Here is a 15,540-nt window from a genome sequence, read left to right as displayed (position 1 = left end):
TAAAACCTTCACAAGCATTATATGCAATGGGGATAAGCTAGATGCTTTCCCAATAAGATCAGGGGTGAAACAAGTTTGTCCATTATCACCACTATTATTTAATATGGTACTAGAAATGTTAGCTGTAGCAATTAGACAAGATAAAGATATCCAAGGAATTAAAATAGCCAAAGAAGAAACTAAGTTATCACTCTTTGCAGATGATATGATGATTTACCTAGAGAATCCCAGAGATTCAAGTAAAAAATTACTAGAATTAATAAACATCTTTGGCAAAGTTGCAGGGTACAAAATAAACCCACACAAATCTTCTGCATTCCTATATATTAGCAACAAAGTCCAACAGCAAGAGATAGAAAGAGAAATCCCATTTAAAGTTAGGGTAGACAGTATAAAATACTTAGGAGTCTACCTGCCAAAACAAACCCAGGGATTATATGAACACAATTACAAGACACTTTTTGCACAAATAAAGTCAGATTTAAGTAAGTGGAAAAACATTAGTTGCTCATGGATAGGCTGTGCTAATATAATAAAAATGACAATTCTACCCAAATTAATATACTTATTTAGTGCCATACCAATTAAACTATCAGACAATTATTTTTTAGGGCTGGATAAAATAATATCAAAATTCATTTGGAAAAACAAAAGGTCCAGAATATCAAAGGGACTAATGAAAAGAAATGCTTGGGAAGGTGGCCTAGCGCTACCAGACCTCAAACTGTACTATAAAGCAGCAATTATCAAAACCACTTGGTATTGGCTAAGAAACAGAGAGGTAGACAAGTGGAATAGACTTGGCACTCAAGATGCAGTAGGCAAGGAATATAGCAACCTTCTGTTTGATAAACCCAAGGACCCCAGCTTCTGGGATAAGAACTCATTGTTTGACAAAAATTGCTGGGAAAACTGGATAACAGTGTGGCGGAAATTAGGCATAGACCCATACCTGACACCGTACACAAGAATAAAGTCCAAATGGGTACATGATTTAGGTATAAAGATTGATACCATGAATAAACTGGAGAAGCAAGGAATAGTGTATTTATCAGATCTATGGAGAAGGGAAGAATTCTTTAGTAAAGGAGAGATAGAATGCATTATGAAATGCAAAATGGATAACTTTGATTACATTAAACTGAGAAGTTTTTGCACAACCAAACCCAATGCAACCAAAATCCGGAGGGATGTAGTAAATTGGGAAAGAATTTTTACAGCTAAGCTTGGGGATAAAGGCCTCATTTCTAAAATATATAGAGAACTCATCCAAATGTATAATCATACAAGTCATTCCCCAATCAATAAATGGTCAAAGGATATGAACAGGCAATTTTCAGAGGAAGAGGTTAAGGCTATCTATAATCATGTGAAAAAATGCTCTAAATCACTATTGGTTAGAGAGATGCAAATCAAAACAACTCTGAGGTACCACATCACACCTATAAGATTGGCAAACATGACAGAACAAGAAAATGATAAATGCTGGAGAGGATGTGGGAGAGTTGGAACACTAATTCATTGTTGGTGGAGCTGCGAGCGCATCCAACCATTCTGGAGAGCAATTTGGAACTATGCCCAAAGGGCTACAAAAATGTGCATACCCTTTGGCCCAGCAATATCGCTACTAGGACTATATCCCCAAGAGATCATAAAAATGGGAAAGGGTCCCACATGTACAAAAATATTTATAGCAGCACTCTATGTAGTTGCCAAAAACTGGAAGTCAAGGGGATGTCCATCAATTGGGGAATGGCTGAATAAATTATGGTATATGAATGTAATGGAGTACTATTGTGCCATAAGAAATGATGAACAAGAAGACTTCAGAGAGGCCTGGAAGGACTTATATGACCTGATGCTGAGTGAAAGGAGCAGAACCAGGAGAACTTTATGCACAGCAACAACCACAGTGTGTGAGAGTTTTTTCTGGTAGACTTAGATTTTTGTAATAACACAAGAACTTCTTACCAAAAAAAAAAAAAAATCCCAATGGAGGATCTCAAGGCAAAATGCCTGCCACACTCAGAGAGAGAAATATGGAAGTCACTCACATATTGTAGCAGATCATGTTTGTGTATGTGTATGTGTTTGTGTATCATGTTCTGATTTGTTATACGATTTCTTTCATTTATCTTAGTCTGACTACATAGCATGACTATAGTGAAAATATACTCAGTAGGAAAGTATATGTAGAATCTATACAGAATTGTATGCAGTCGTGGGGAGGGAGGGGGGGTGTGGGGGGTAGGTGGGGGGGATAAAATCACAATTGTATGGCAGTGATTGTTAAACATTACAAAATAAAAAAAAAAACAATTTGAATATGATGGTGCTACAATTCGAATCACACATGATCTAGCAGTGGAGACATTAAAGGACTACAGGTCTTGGGGTACTATATATTAAAGAGCAAAAGAACTGAGACTGGCCAGAAATATCATACCCATGGCTAGTGACTGAAGGTTTGTGGACTCAGCATTACTTTGTTCTGTATACGAAAAGTATCTTTGCAAAACAATGTGTATTTAAAAACTCACTTGCCCCTCAGAGAATCACTTCTGCTTCTTCCACCTGATGTTTCTTCCTACCTAGGCCTGCTACAAGTACTGTGTGTGTGTGTGTGTGTGTGTGTGTGTGTGTGTGTGTGTGTGTGTGTGTGATCTAGTATTGTTTTGGCTATGTCCGTCAATATTTTGCTTTGTTGTCTTATTTTTTCACTGTACTTAGCTGAAATTATATATTCATTTTATCACTTTTTCTTTGATTTGGTAATTCTTTAGGATTAAACTCATTATTCTCTAGCCAATTTTTAAAAATACTTTCTTCAATGGCCCCTTATTAATATACTTAATTGTATCATGACCCAGGAAAATATGGTTAATATTTCTGAGAGAATTCAAGAGAATGTTATGCTTAATTTTTGATTTATTGTTGTGAAGATTCTAAAATTTTCTTCATATTTTAAATTTCTTTTTTACTGTTGGTTGTTTGTTTTGTTTAGCCTTGTCTATGAGATGGATATATTAAAGTCTTTTACCTGAAAAGTCAATGAGAGTTTACTGTATTTCTCATGGTTTCTCATTTTAAATACCAAGTATTTATATGATATGTCTTATTATGCATATTTATCAATATAATCTATTGCTGCAGTAACTTCCAACATATTCAATTTTACGTTGAGCTCTTTTTTTTGCAATATTGTATTTGATTCTCTTTTGTTTTCTGAGTTAGTCTATATGAAATCAATTATATTATCAATTCAAATCAAATCAATATCAATATCAAAATCAAATAAATATATTACCATTTGTGATTATTAATTGTATTTTTATCTAACTTATTCTTTTCTAGAAATACCCAACTCTGTCCCATGTTACCTTTTTATTAAACATTCTTTTTTGTTCTCCCATCCAATCGTTTCTTTATCCTACCACCTCCAAGATCAGCTGGGATTTTGTTTGTTTTTGCTTATTACTAATCTCTCCCTAAATATCTCATTGCTATTGCTTCTCTCTTTTCCTTTTACTCAATACCTAAAAATAAACTTAATTTTATGTATTCAAAATTATTTATCTTCTGTGATCTTCTATATTCATTGCTTGGTTATGAACAACTTTCCTAGTGATAAATATGAAAGGCAATTTCTTCATTATTCCTTTATTTTTTAAAATTATGACCATTTATATCTGAGTCATATACCCATCAAATGTGAATGGTTTAAGTTTAGTTCATGAGTAAGCATTTATTAAGCATCATGCATGTGTTAGGCACCATGCTATGCATAGGGGATACAAAGGCCAAAATATTCCTGGAAATTACACCTTATTTCAGTGGCAAAAATAAAGTAAACTGTGCAGTCAAGATTTATTTATGATCAATTAGAAGCAAGTTTTTATCATTAATCTCAGCAGAAATTTAATTGGGCAGCTTGGTGGCACAATGGAGAGAGTGCCAGCCCTGGAGTCAGGAAGACCTGAGTTCAAATGCAGCCCCAGACTCTAGCTCTATGACCCTGACCAAGTCACTTAACCCTGTTCTTCTCACTTTTCCCATCTGTAGAATGAACTGGAGGAGGAAATGGCAAACCACTCCAGTGTCTTTGTCAAAAAAACCCCAAATGAGGTCACAAAATGTCAGATAAAACTGAAATGAGTCCAAAAGCAGAGGTTTCTGTAGATAGTGGTGTTTTAGATGACATTGAAGGAATCCAGGGGAAAGAGATATGCTATTCCAGGTGTTGAATGGAACCAGTGAAATACATGGAGTTCGGACACATAGTGTCATGCGTTTAGAAAAGCAAGGAAGTAAGCTTTCCTGGATTTTAGGGAAGGGAATAAAGTTTGAGAAGACTGAAAACGTAGTAAAGGGTCAGGTTATAAAAAGTCAGACTAATTTAAATTTGACCCTGGAGACAAAGAATGTCCCTGAAGTTTATCAAATACTAGAGTAGCATAGTTCAACTTGTGGTTCAGGAAGATTATTTTGATGTAGTGTAGGGTGAGATGAGCCGAGCTGGCTGGCTATTGCAATAATTAGGACAAGCACTAGGGTGGTGGAAATGTGTGTATGTGTTTGTCCTTCATTGCTGAAGAAGACCATGCCCTCAGAAAAATAATGACAATTTCACTTGACTTTGTTTTAAGTGAGGGCTGTGCAGGTCACCAGCCTCACTTTTCCTTCAGAGCCATCTGAATCCAGCGACCAGATATTCATCAGGATAACTGGAGATGACCCAGGATGAGGCAATTGGGGTTAAGTGACTTGCCCAAGGTCACACAGCTAGTGAGTATAAAGTAACTGAGGTGAGATTTGAACTCAGTTCCTCCTGACTCCTGCACTGGTGCTCTATCCACTGCACCACCACCTAGCTGCCCTGGTGGTGGAAGTACCAGTGAAGAGAATGGGATATTTACCATGAGTTGTTACAAACACGACATTGACAGGCCTTGGCAACTGACTGGATATGGGAGATGAGAGAGAGTGAGGAATCCCAGAGAAAACAATGAAGAAACTATTAATAATGAACCAAATTTAGAAAATAGAGTAAGGAATGCTTTTTGAGAAATAGTTAGATATGACTTACCTAAAGATTTTTCATATTTTTGTTGAATTTTAGATGACAATAATTGTAGTTTTAGGTCATTGCTTATTTCCCACTTTTTTCTACTTTGAGTTTTTTTTTTTGGTAGAGTGTTGTGAAGTATCCAATTAAAAAAAGTTTTTTGTTTGTTTTTTTTTTAATGAGAGGTTTTATTTCTCTGTACTTCTACTTAAATTCTGAACGATTGATTTCGGATTCACAACCCATTATATTCTGAAAGTCACATCTTGATAGTTATGTAACCTGGCAAATGGGAATATTATTTCTCTAAGTACCTTTATAACAAGGTTGTTGTGATGCTAAAAATGAGAAAATAGATGTAAATGGTGTTCAAATTTTAAAACATTGTAGAAACCAAAGACCACCATAGGCTAGAATATCAACTCATTTGTAGGCCATTATAGAGAACTGTAGCGGGAAATTATGACTAGTATTGTCTCTGATGATGGAGAGAGCCAAGGAAAATGTTTAAAGTCCTTTGGAATTTTAAAGATAAAATTGAATAGAGAAAAAAAAACAGGACAAAAGATGGAAATGACCTGAATAGATTTTTTTTTAACAACAAAGTAATATATATTTTTTTTACTACCAAACACAGTGGAGTCACCACACCTTGACATACATTATGTCAAATATAGTTTTGGATGAAGCAAAAATAGCACACATGAAAACCAGAAAACAAGAAATGATCTATGATCTCATTGATTTAGCATTTGTCTATAATGCACAAAATATATCATTAATTCCTGTCCATCCTGTGTTTCTCTTTATCTGTCTTCACAGAATTTCACTTCAGGGGGTCCATTCAACATACTTAAGACCTCATTTTATTTCCTGACTGATACAGAGACAGTAGAGGAGGCTGATTGTCTAATTGCCATACCTAATCTTTCCTATGTGGTCTATCTATTCTGCTTATCTCATGTTTAACTTTGCTGACATATTTCATTATGTTTTAATAAAAAAAATTCTCACTGGATTTTTGCTCCCACCAAATATACCACCCTTCATTACCTTCTATATGCTACCTGCTTTTATATTTTTTTCAGAAGGCAATGCTATTACACATCAAAGAGACATATAAGAATACTGAGAAAACATTTTATTGAAAATATGGGCCTTCACTTTCTTGGGAAATTTGTCATTCATTTTATCATTCCCAGATACAGTAAAGGGCAAGCATCCTCTTCCCCTCTCCCTCATATTGTGTGTTTGTGTGTGTGTGTGTGTGTTTGTGTATCCCTATAGCAGAGCTCTTATGTGAAACATATGGTTAGGAGTTATGTTTCTGTGAATTTCTTGTCATAATATTTAATTATTTATTTTAGCACTTTCCAAGGAGTCCTCACAAACAGGTAAGTATTCCTTTATTTGAATGCATTATACTGTTGGTTCATTAATGTTGAACTCACAACCAGAAGCATGATAATTCATGCCTGAATTCAGGTTGTCTAGTATATTTGTGCTTGGGGAACATTTGAAACATCAAATTCACCAACAAAATACCAAAAGATGTAAAACTTGTAGCGCTGAAAAGACTACAAATAGTAGAGGCGTTTGCAGTGCCCCCTGGAATTCTGAAATAAGGCAGTAAGGCAGTGTTGAATTGTTCAGCCTCAACTGGTAATGTGTGTCCTGGGCAGTTCTATTCTGTCTTTGACCCCTTTCAGTATGTCCATGAATAACTGCAAAAGTGCCATGAGAACTGATGGTGTCATTTAATTGCTAGGCAAATTTGCAAATATATATGTAATCCATGAATAATGAGGATCTATCTCAAATGTATGTGTGCATGTGTACACATACAGATACACATGTATGTGTGTGTGTATATATATATATATATATATATATATATATATATATATAATTATCTGAATGAATATTACCAACTGAAAAGAAATTTTTTATTCATTAGGTTTTCTCTGTGGATGGGGAGGCCAAAATCTTTTGATTAATTATTTATTTCTTAGGGGAGATTTTTCAGCGACCTGGGGCTTCCTTCCATTAGCATAATGTCATACAGAAACAAGACTATCTGGAAGACTTCATCTCCCTAAAGGGAATACTCACGTCTTCATCTCCCTGACTCCAAAACCAGTTATCGTAGCAAAGGAAGATCAATTTCTTCTTTGGCGTATCTATGTCTATCTATCTGTCTGTCTGTCTATCTATCTATCTCTCTATCTATCTCTCTATCTATCTATCTATCTATCTATCCATCCATCCATCCTTCTGTCCATCCATTTGTCTATCTGTCTGTATGTCCATTGATTTATCATCTATCATCTAAATGTGCACATATACACATTATATATATGGTTTATATGTTTATAAACACATGTATATACATGCACAATATGTTCATATATACATATGGACATATAACCACACGTGTGTGATATTATATATGAATATACATCTTTGTATATCTATATATACACATGCATGCATCGTACCTAATTGTATGTCTGTACGTATACACATATGTGCCCCTATTAGGAAGTAGCTAGCATGCTTTCTCCCTGGTATTATAGAATCAGGAATGCTCATTATATTTGCTTTATTGGCCTCACAGCTCAGGTTTAAATGAAGAACCTGACTGGAGGATTTACAGGAAATTGGTACTGAGAAAGCTAGTATAAAATAGACAGAGGAAGTCGGTGCAGGAAGAAAACACACTCAGATTTGGGGATCTGATGGGGAAATGCTTTGCTTTACAAAGGGTTTGGTCAAAAACAAGTAATTGGTGCCAGACGTGAGAGAGGACATTCCTATTCAGGCCTAAATGTGATGTAGAAGTTCTGCTGTCTTAGTGACACCAGACTCAAGTGGGGGATGGGGATTTATTGAGACCAGAATTACGAAGTGGGCTTGATTTGGCTTTCTGGGGTAGTAGCAGAGTAGTGCCTCACAGGTCACCGAAGTGAATCAGAATTCTGTCCAATCAGAAGCTGCATGCACTGTCTGTCTGACACAAGGTTCCAACGAGAAAACTGGAAAGGACCAAAACCAAAATCTTTCTTTGTTTATATTCTTTATGGACATTTGGACCACTTAGCCTAAGAGACTCTCTGTCTCTCTGTCTCTGTCTCTGTCTCTGTCTCTGTCTCTCTCTCTCTCTCTCTCTCTCTCTCTCTCTCTCTCTCTCTCTCTCTCTCTCAATATATATATATAATTGCAATTATAATAATAACAAAATATAAAATTTCAATTATTACAATATTGTTCAAAGCTAAAAATGTTAATTTTTTTTTTATATTTTTGACGTTATGCAAGTTGTTTTCCGATTCCTCATTGGTCTATATAAGTCTTCAAAGCTGTTTTTATAACATTGCTGTCATAAATTATTCTTTTTATTCTATTTAACTATGGTTATTGATAAGCAGGTCACTGGGATAGTTTTATGAATGGGGACATTTTCATCCCCACTCTAAAATTCATTAGAAAACTACCCTCCAAGCAATGGATTTTGCCACTTGCATAAAGTCTTTGTCCTCTGGGCAGGTAGCACGACCTGTGGTGCATACTGGAGACTTTGGCTCTCCCTGTACCTGCTATTGACAGTTACCTGAAGAGATTACCTAGAATCTCAGATGTGCATGGAAGATAATGTTTGAGGCCCAGTTTCTGTCTCCTGATGACGCCCTAGGAAGAATGATCTTATTTTGTGATGTCTTGCCAGCACTCCAGTATATTGTCATGCAGATATGGTGTGAGTATCATTTCACATTAAAGGGAAATAAGGCCCCAAAAAAGAATATGATTCACTCAAGATCATATGGGTAACAAACAGACAAATGAGTTTCTGAACCCATGTCCTCTAATTCCAGATTCACCACACTTAATTTATTTTTATTTTTTTAGATTACTTTTTTCCTTTTTTCAATTTACTTATTTTTTGTTTTCAACATTCACTTCCATAAATTTTAAATTTCCTCCCCCTCTCTTCCCAAGACTGCATATAATCTGATATGGGCTCTACACATACATTTCTATTAAACACATTTTTACATTTGTCGTGTTGCATAGGTGTATTATAACAAAGGATTCACCACACATTATAATTTAACAGAGTGCCTCAGAGCTCCTGAATCTCTTGGAAAGACAGGGAATCCTGTAAAATGATCTCAGGAAGCTAATTTGTCTGGTTGCAGACACTGACACCAAGGGAACCTGGTAATCCCTTGGCACTCAGTCCAAAGCTCTTGGTTATTTCTCCACTTAACTGACCCCATCAAAGTGAGGGCAACCCACACACAGTGCGCGCATTCACTCATTTCTCTGGCACCATCAGGCATCCCATAGGGGACTTTCCAACATTATTTATCAATTTCTTTAACACCTTTTCAGAGAGTGTTCTGACACTGCCAAGCTGACAGCAAAAATACCCAAATATTGTAAACTTCTTTATTTACAATTGTGTCTTTTTGCCTTCAGAAATTTTGTTTCCGTGTAGTGTGCCAGGTGGAAATATATTAATGGGCTTCCAAAAGATGCTGAAATAGAATTCTGAGATTTTTTTCTTTTTCTAGAATTTTCTCTTTGCTCTTTTTCCTCCATATTATTTCAGTTATCTTACCTATGCTGGTGTCCAGAGCCTAGGACTTCAAGTCACTGAGACAAAGTTTGCAATCCTTGCCCAGATATACAAGGGCTGTAGGACTTGGGAAAAGTCATTTAACTAGGCTTAGCCCCAGGTTGTGCAGCTGTAAAATAGGGATTATATGTGATTTTAGCTTCAAAGATGGTCACAAGAAGGATCAAATGAGAAAATGTTGAAAGTGCTTTGCAAGACTTAAGGGCTATATTAGCATAGGTCATTGTAGCTATTAATGTTTTCATCGGCAGACAAATTTCAAAATAAAACCCTCCTTCCTCCTGGGTTCTTCTTTTTCATAACCATGATAATGGGGCAAAAATGAAAGAGGATATTTAGGAGTCGGGTGTGGAAATTTTTAAAAAAATAATAATACTTTACATTTTATATTATTTTCTGATTAAAAAACATTTTTTTTAAAAAGTGACTCAATAAGGTAGGTAACTTCACAGATATTATCTCCATTTTACAAAGGGGGGAATTGAGGCTTGGGGAGAGGAAGGAGCAGTGATCATTACATTGTGATCTCTAACCATATTAGGTATCTTGTGTTTATACTAAGAGATATGCAAATGTCTGTATACATATACATGTGTGTGATTGCATCTCTGTATCATTTATTTATATGACTCTTGGAAATTGTTAATACAATCACTGATGTCACCAAAGTTCACCATTTCCAGCTTCTGGCCAGACTTTCTTCACCTTTACCTTACTGTGTTACCTTAACTCCATCCCTTTTGAGACTGCTCTTCTTTCATCTGTATGGGAATTTTCTGCCATGTCAAAGACACCTGTTCACCTCAGAAGCTCACTCCACTCCTGGAATGTTTTTCACATTGGAATTACCCACAACCCTCTGTGATTGATCGCTTCTTCCTAGAATCTCCATTTTTAACAGGAAGCCAATGCCAACCATGTCTCCATTCTTCTACAGGGCATACTGGTGAATTATTTCCACAAGATTTTTTCTACCATGTCACAGAGTGGGGCCGCCTTCAACATTCCCCTCCACTACATCTTGGTTTTTACTCCCTTTTTCTTCGTATCCCCCCAATCAGCATGCAAAATCCTTGTGGATAGGACTATAGTTGTCTCCTGTTAGCTTAGTACAGTTCCTGTATACAATAAGTCCTTAATAAATGATTGTTGACTGATTCATTGCATGTAGGCACATCAAAGATTAGTACTATAATCCCTTTGATGAGAAATTCCTTATTTGCTGCTGCTACTATTACTACTACTGCTACTACTGCTACTACTGCTACTACTACTACTACTACTACTACTACTACTACTACTACTACTACTACTACTACTATTACAACTACCACTACTGCTAGTACTCCTCCACATCCTTCCCTTCCTTCTCCTCCTCTTTACTACCACTAGTATGACATAACAAAAATGATGATGGTGATGATGTTGAACAAAAACTGAGAGCAAAATATTCTTCAAAGAATCCACTAAGCTACTCCTTGTTACAGAGTAAAATCTATATCTGAATAGTGGAAAATATTCAGAACCCTGAGTATCATGACCTGGCTTCAAATTCTGCCTCTGACATTTACAATCAGTGTGACTTTGGGAAAATCACTCTTTGTCTTCAGTTTTGTTAATTGTGAAGGATGGGACTTAGTCAAACTAGATTATGACACCCCTTCTAGCTCAAGATCAACGATCCATTTTAACTAACTTTAGATTCCATTTTTTTTTCTCTAGGGAGAAGAGTTTGTACTAGATCAAGTCTGAAAGAAGCCCTTTCTAACAAAGTCAAAGGGCAAACAAACTTGAGGAAAGTTTCTGGGCTGACATGTAAGGGGGAAAGCAGGAGTTAGGCAAAAGACATCAAAGATTGTGAACTGGGTAATGATCTTAATGAGGAAAGAATGGGAGTAACCTGGAGGTCAATAGACAGCAGTTGCCAGGATTTTGATTGGGTGGTATATATGGTTTTAATGGACCTCAAAGGAGGTGAAGTTACTAAGTGATGGTGGAAGCAGAAGAGTCTTACTGGAAAATGTAGTATATTCTAACTTCTGACTCATGGACCAGTGAATCAGGGGAAGGAATAAAAGTATAGCCAGTAATTTAAAGGTGTCTAGGTGTCCAGGGAGCCATGCCATCAGTAGGGTGCCAGGCATTAGTGATTGACAGAAGATGTGCGAAGTGGGAAAGGAAAAGATTTAAGATGAAAGCACATATATAACCTATGGAGCAAGCATTCCAGAGAGCAGAGTGGACTGATAGCTAAACTGCATTATAAAATATTTTTGACAGATCAACTGAACAAAATTATAGGGAAAAAGTTAGTTATACTTCTAAAATTTAGGCAATCCAAATACATCAGGACATAACGAAACATACTGCATAAACACTGTTTTTTGTATTTTTTTTTAAAATTAAAGAAACGACTGTGCTTTATTTTACACTTTCAAGATATCAAGAATCTATAATAGAACTAGCAACGTCCTTGCTCTAGGCAAGGACTTGGTTTTTAATAGAACTACCAATATTTTTCAGATGTGTGACCTTGTGCTAATCATTTTCCGTGCTTTGAGTTTTATTTTCTTCATTTGAACAGGGACAATTATACTACTTATTTGCACTATATGACACTTTTAGGGTAAATGGTTGAAGTACCATAGGATTCTGGGATATCATTATTAAAATGGAATGCACTCCCCAAAGGTCGTTGGGGAGACAGTTTTGACTAAATTGAATCATGTGTCTTGGCTCACTCCTGGGAAAGAGTAATTCACCTGTCTTTGCAAATAAAACAAGTCATTTGTTCTTATTACAAAGGTGTGTTGTGATAAATATTTATTTTTGGAAGGCACTTTCTTTATAAACTGCTAACTTGAATACAGCCTCAGAGAAGGAAAGATTACTAGGCTGGCAGTCAGGAGATCTGCCTTTGATTCTTGATGCCTCCTCTACTTGGACAAGTGGTTAAAACTTTGAATTTCCCTTAGGGCTTAGCATAAAGGTATGAGAAGCCATTACTGTGCACAAATATGTCATCGTTGCATGACCTTGGTGATTTACTCTCATTGGTTGCCAGTTTCCTTTTCTGTATAAATGAAATCAAACATCTTTGATTCAGTGCCATCTCTCTAAACACAAAATGAAAGAAAACATTTATTTTTAGATGTCATATAGAAATATATGTTACAGGTAGAACTAGATATAGATGCTATTGATATAGATGTGAGTAGATATTAAATATAGATATACGTTTTATATAGATTAATAAATATAAAAATAGATTGACAACATATGGAGCATATATGATATATATGATACACACAGATATTATACATACATACACATATCTGTACACAGACATTCATGTATAGATAGATACTTATCAGTTTCAGGTTCTCTAGTAGAGAACCAGTCTCTATAAGGCAAGAGCCAACCTTTTGGTGTGTCATGAATTCTGTTTTCAGTATCGTGAAGCCTACAGACCTCTTCTTATAATTATATTGTAAAATGCAGAAAATCCAATGATTATAACGTTAGCCAATAGTTGTCTTATGAATCAGTTAGTTAACCTCCAATGAAGAATTCATTACAAAGAATAATAGATGAAAGCTCACGTCACTCAAAGAGATCTTCTCTTTTCTGAGTTGTATATGTGTATGTGTATATGTATATGCATATATGTATATGCATATATATGCACACATATGTACATACATATACATATATACACACATGTGTATATATGTGTGTATCTTATTTAACTAATAATCTTCAAAACCATAATCATGAAGACTTCCTCATCCTGACCACTTTTCTCCAGAGGATATCTAATTTATCACTATCATCCCTGAATTCAAGCCAAATCAAGAAGCATGCATTAAGTGCTTAGTGAGTGCCAGGCTTTACGCTAAACCCTGATGATACAAAGAAAAAGAGTAAAAACTCCAGTCCTCAAAGATCTTGGACTATCAGATATGATTCCAACACCTTCCATGTTTATAGAATTGACCTGTCATACCAGTCTAATGATCCTATCATGAGTGGAAACAAGGTTATGATGTCATGACCTGTTTTTGCAGAGATGCGTGATGATACCTTCCCTTTGTAAATCTTTACAAAATATTCTTTTAGTATGTGTTATGCATTGTTAAAAAGTGATATCAAGAGCTGACTGGACCATGGTGTGAAGACTGTGCTCTATTCCTCTGATTGCATATTGATACAAACCTAGGTTACATAGACCAGACTGAGGGAATTTCCAGGAAACTGTAGGATTCCTCTCTTACATGTGTTAAATGGAGGCTCAAATGCTCAAGCAAATTTTCTCATTGCTACAATGGAGAGTTCTGGATCCTCCATGGGACGTTATCCATTGTACTTTCAAGCTGAAGGACTACATTGCAAACTAGTTATGCTATACCACTCAGATGGACCTGTTATTCCAAATAATGTGTTTACTTTTGGCATGCTACTGAAAATGCTTTCAATGATTCCACCAAAGAGGAACTTATATTTTCTCTGTTCTTGTTCAGTTTCAAAGAGCATTCATTTATCCTAATGGTGCAATAATCTACAAGCCATTAAACTTAAGAGAAGGATAGGCTAGTTGCTTGTCTCAGAAACATATTTATCTGAACTCTATCAGGAATGCTAAGTGGTGCAGTGGATAGAGCACCAGTGCAGGAGTCATGAGGACCTGAATTTAAATCTCACCTCTGATGCTTGACACTCCCTAGCTGTGTGACCTTAGACAAATCACTTAACCCAAACTGCCTCATCCTGGGTCACCTCCAGTCATCCTGATGAACATCTGGTCACTGGATTCAGATGGCTCTGGAGGAGAAATGAGACTGGTGACTTGCACAACCCTCCCTCACTCAAAGCAAAGTGAAGTGCAAGTCATGTCATTATTTCTATGATAGCATGGTCTTCTTTGGCAAGGAAAGACAAACATATCAAGAAGGATGAGACAATTGATATGATGAGAGTGATAGTGGTGATGATAACATTTTGTGAGAAGTTTTAAGATTTGTGAAATCTCTAAATATGACATTTCATTTGATCTCAGCAATCACATTAGATGCAGTTGTTTTAGTTGCAGTTGTCTTAGCCATTTTATAGACGAGGAAACTGAGAATGAGATTGGGTAAGTTACTGACAAACAGTCAAAGAAATAGCAACTAACTGAGTTAGAATTTGAACCTTGGACTTTAACTTGCACAATCTATCCACTAGTCTATTAGTCAGTAACAGCTTTGACTCTTTCACTACAAGTCTTTTGATTCACTAGCTCTGGAGTCCTGGGACCTTGGTGTGCATCCATTCTCTGACGTTTGTGGTTGTATGTGAGACCTTGGGCAAGTCACTTAACTTCATTCAGCCTCAGTCTATTCACATATAAAATTGAAATGGTTGATCTTGACATGAAGTCCTCAGCGGTCTGTAGACTGCCATAGTTGTAGAACTCTGAGCCTATGATTCTGGACACTGGGGTAGTCAAAAAAGACTTATTAGATACTTACAATATGGTACCTTCTGTACTAAGTACTGCTCATTAAAAACAGTCAGAAAGTACCTACCCTCAAGAAGCTCATAGTCAGAGGAGGAAGGAAACATCACTCTCCTAATATTTTATGACACTTTGTTCAAGATCCAAATTTTAAAGGAGTGATTATGACACTCAGAATCAGTTTGATCTTCATTTTCCAATTCAGTTAAAACAAGCATGAAACAGAATTCATTATCACTTTTATTTCTCTTCCTCTCTGCTGTTTTCTTTATTTATTTGAAACTTAGGCAACTGATCGCTTTCAGCATTTTCAATCTTTTTTGAGTCCTTACTGAATGG

Source organism: Notamacropus eugenii, chromosome 1, assembly GCF_028372415.1.
Source record: "Notamacropus eugenii isolate mMacEug1 chromosome 1, mMacEug1.pri_v2, whole genome shotgun sequence".
In the NCBI taxonomy this organism is placed as follows: domain Eukaryota; kingdom Metazoa; phylum Chordata; class Mammalia; order Diprotodontia; family Macropodidae; genus Notamacropus; species Notamacropus eugenii.
The sequence above is the reverse complement of the archived record's forward strand: the minus strand, read 5'-3'. Positions refer to the sequence as shown.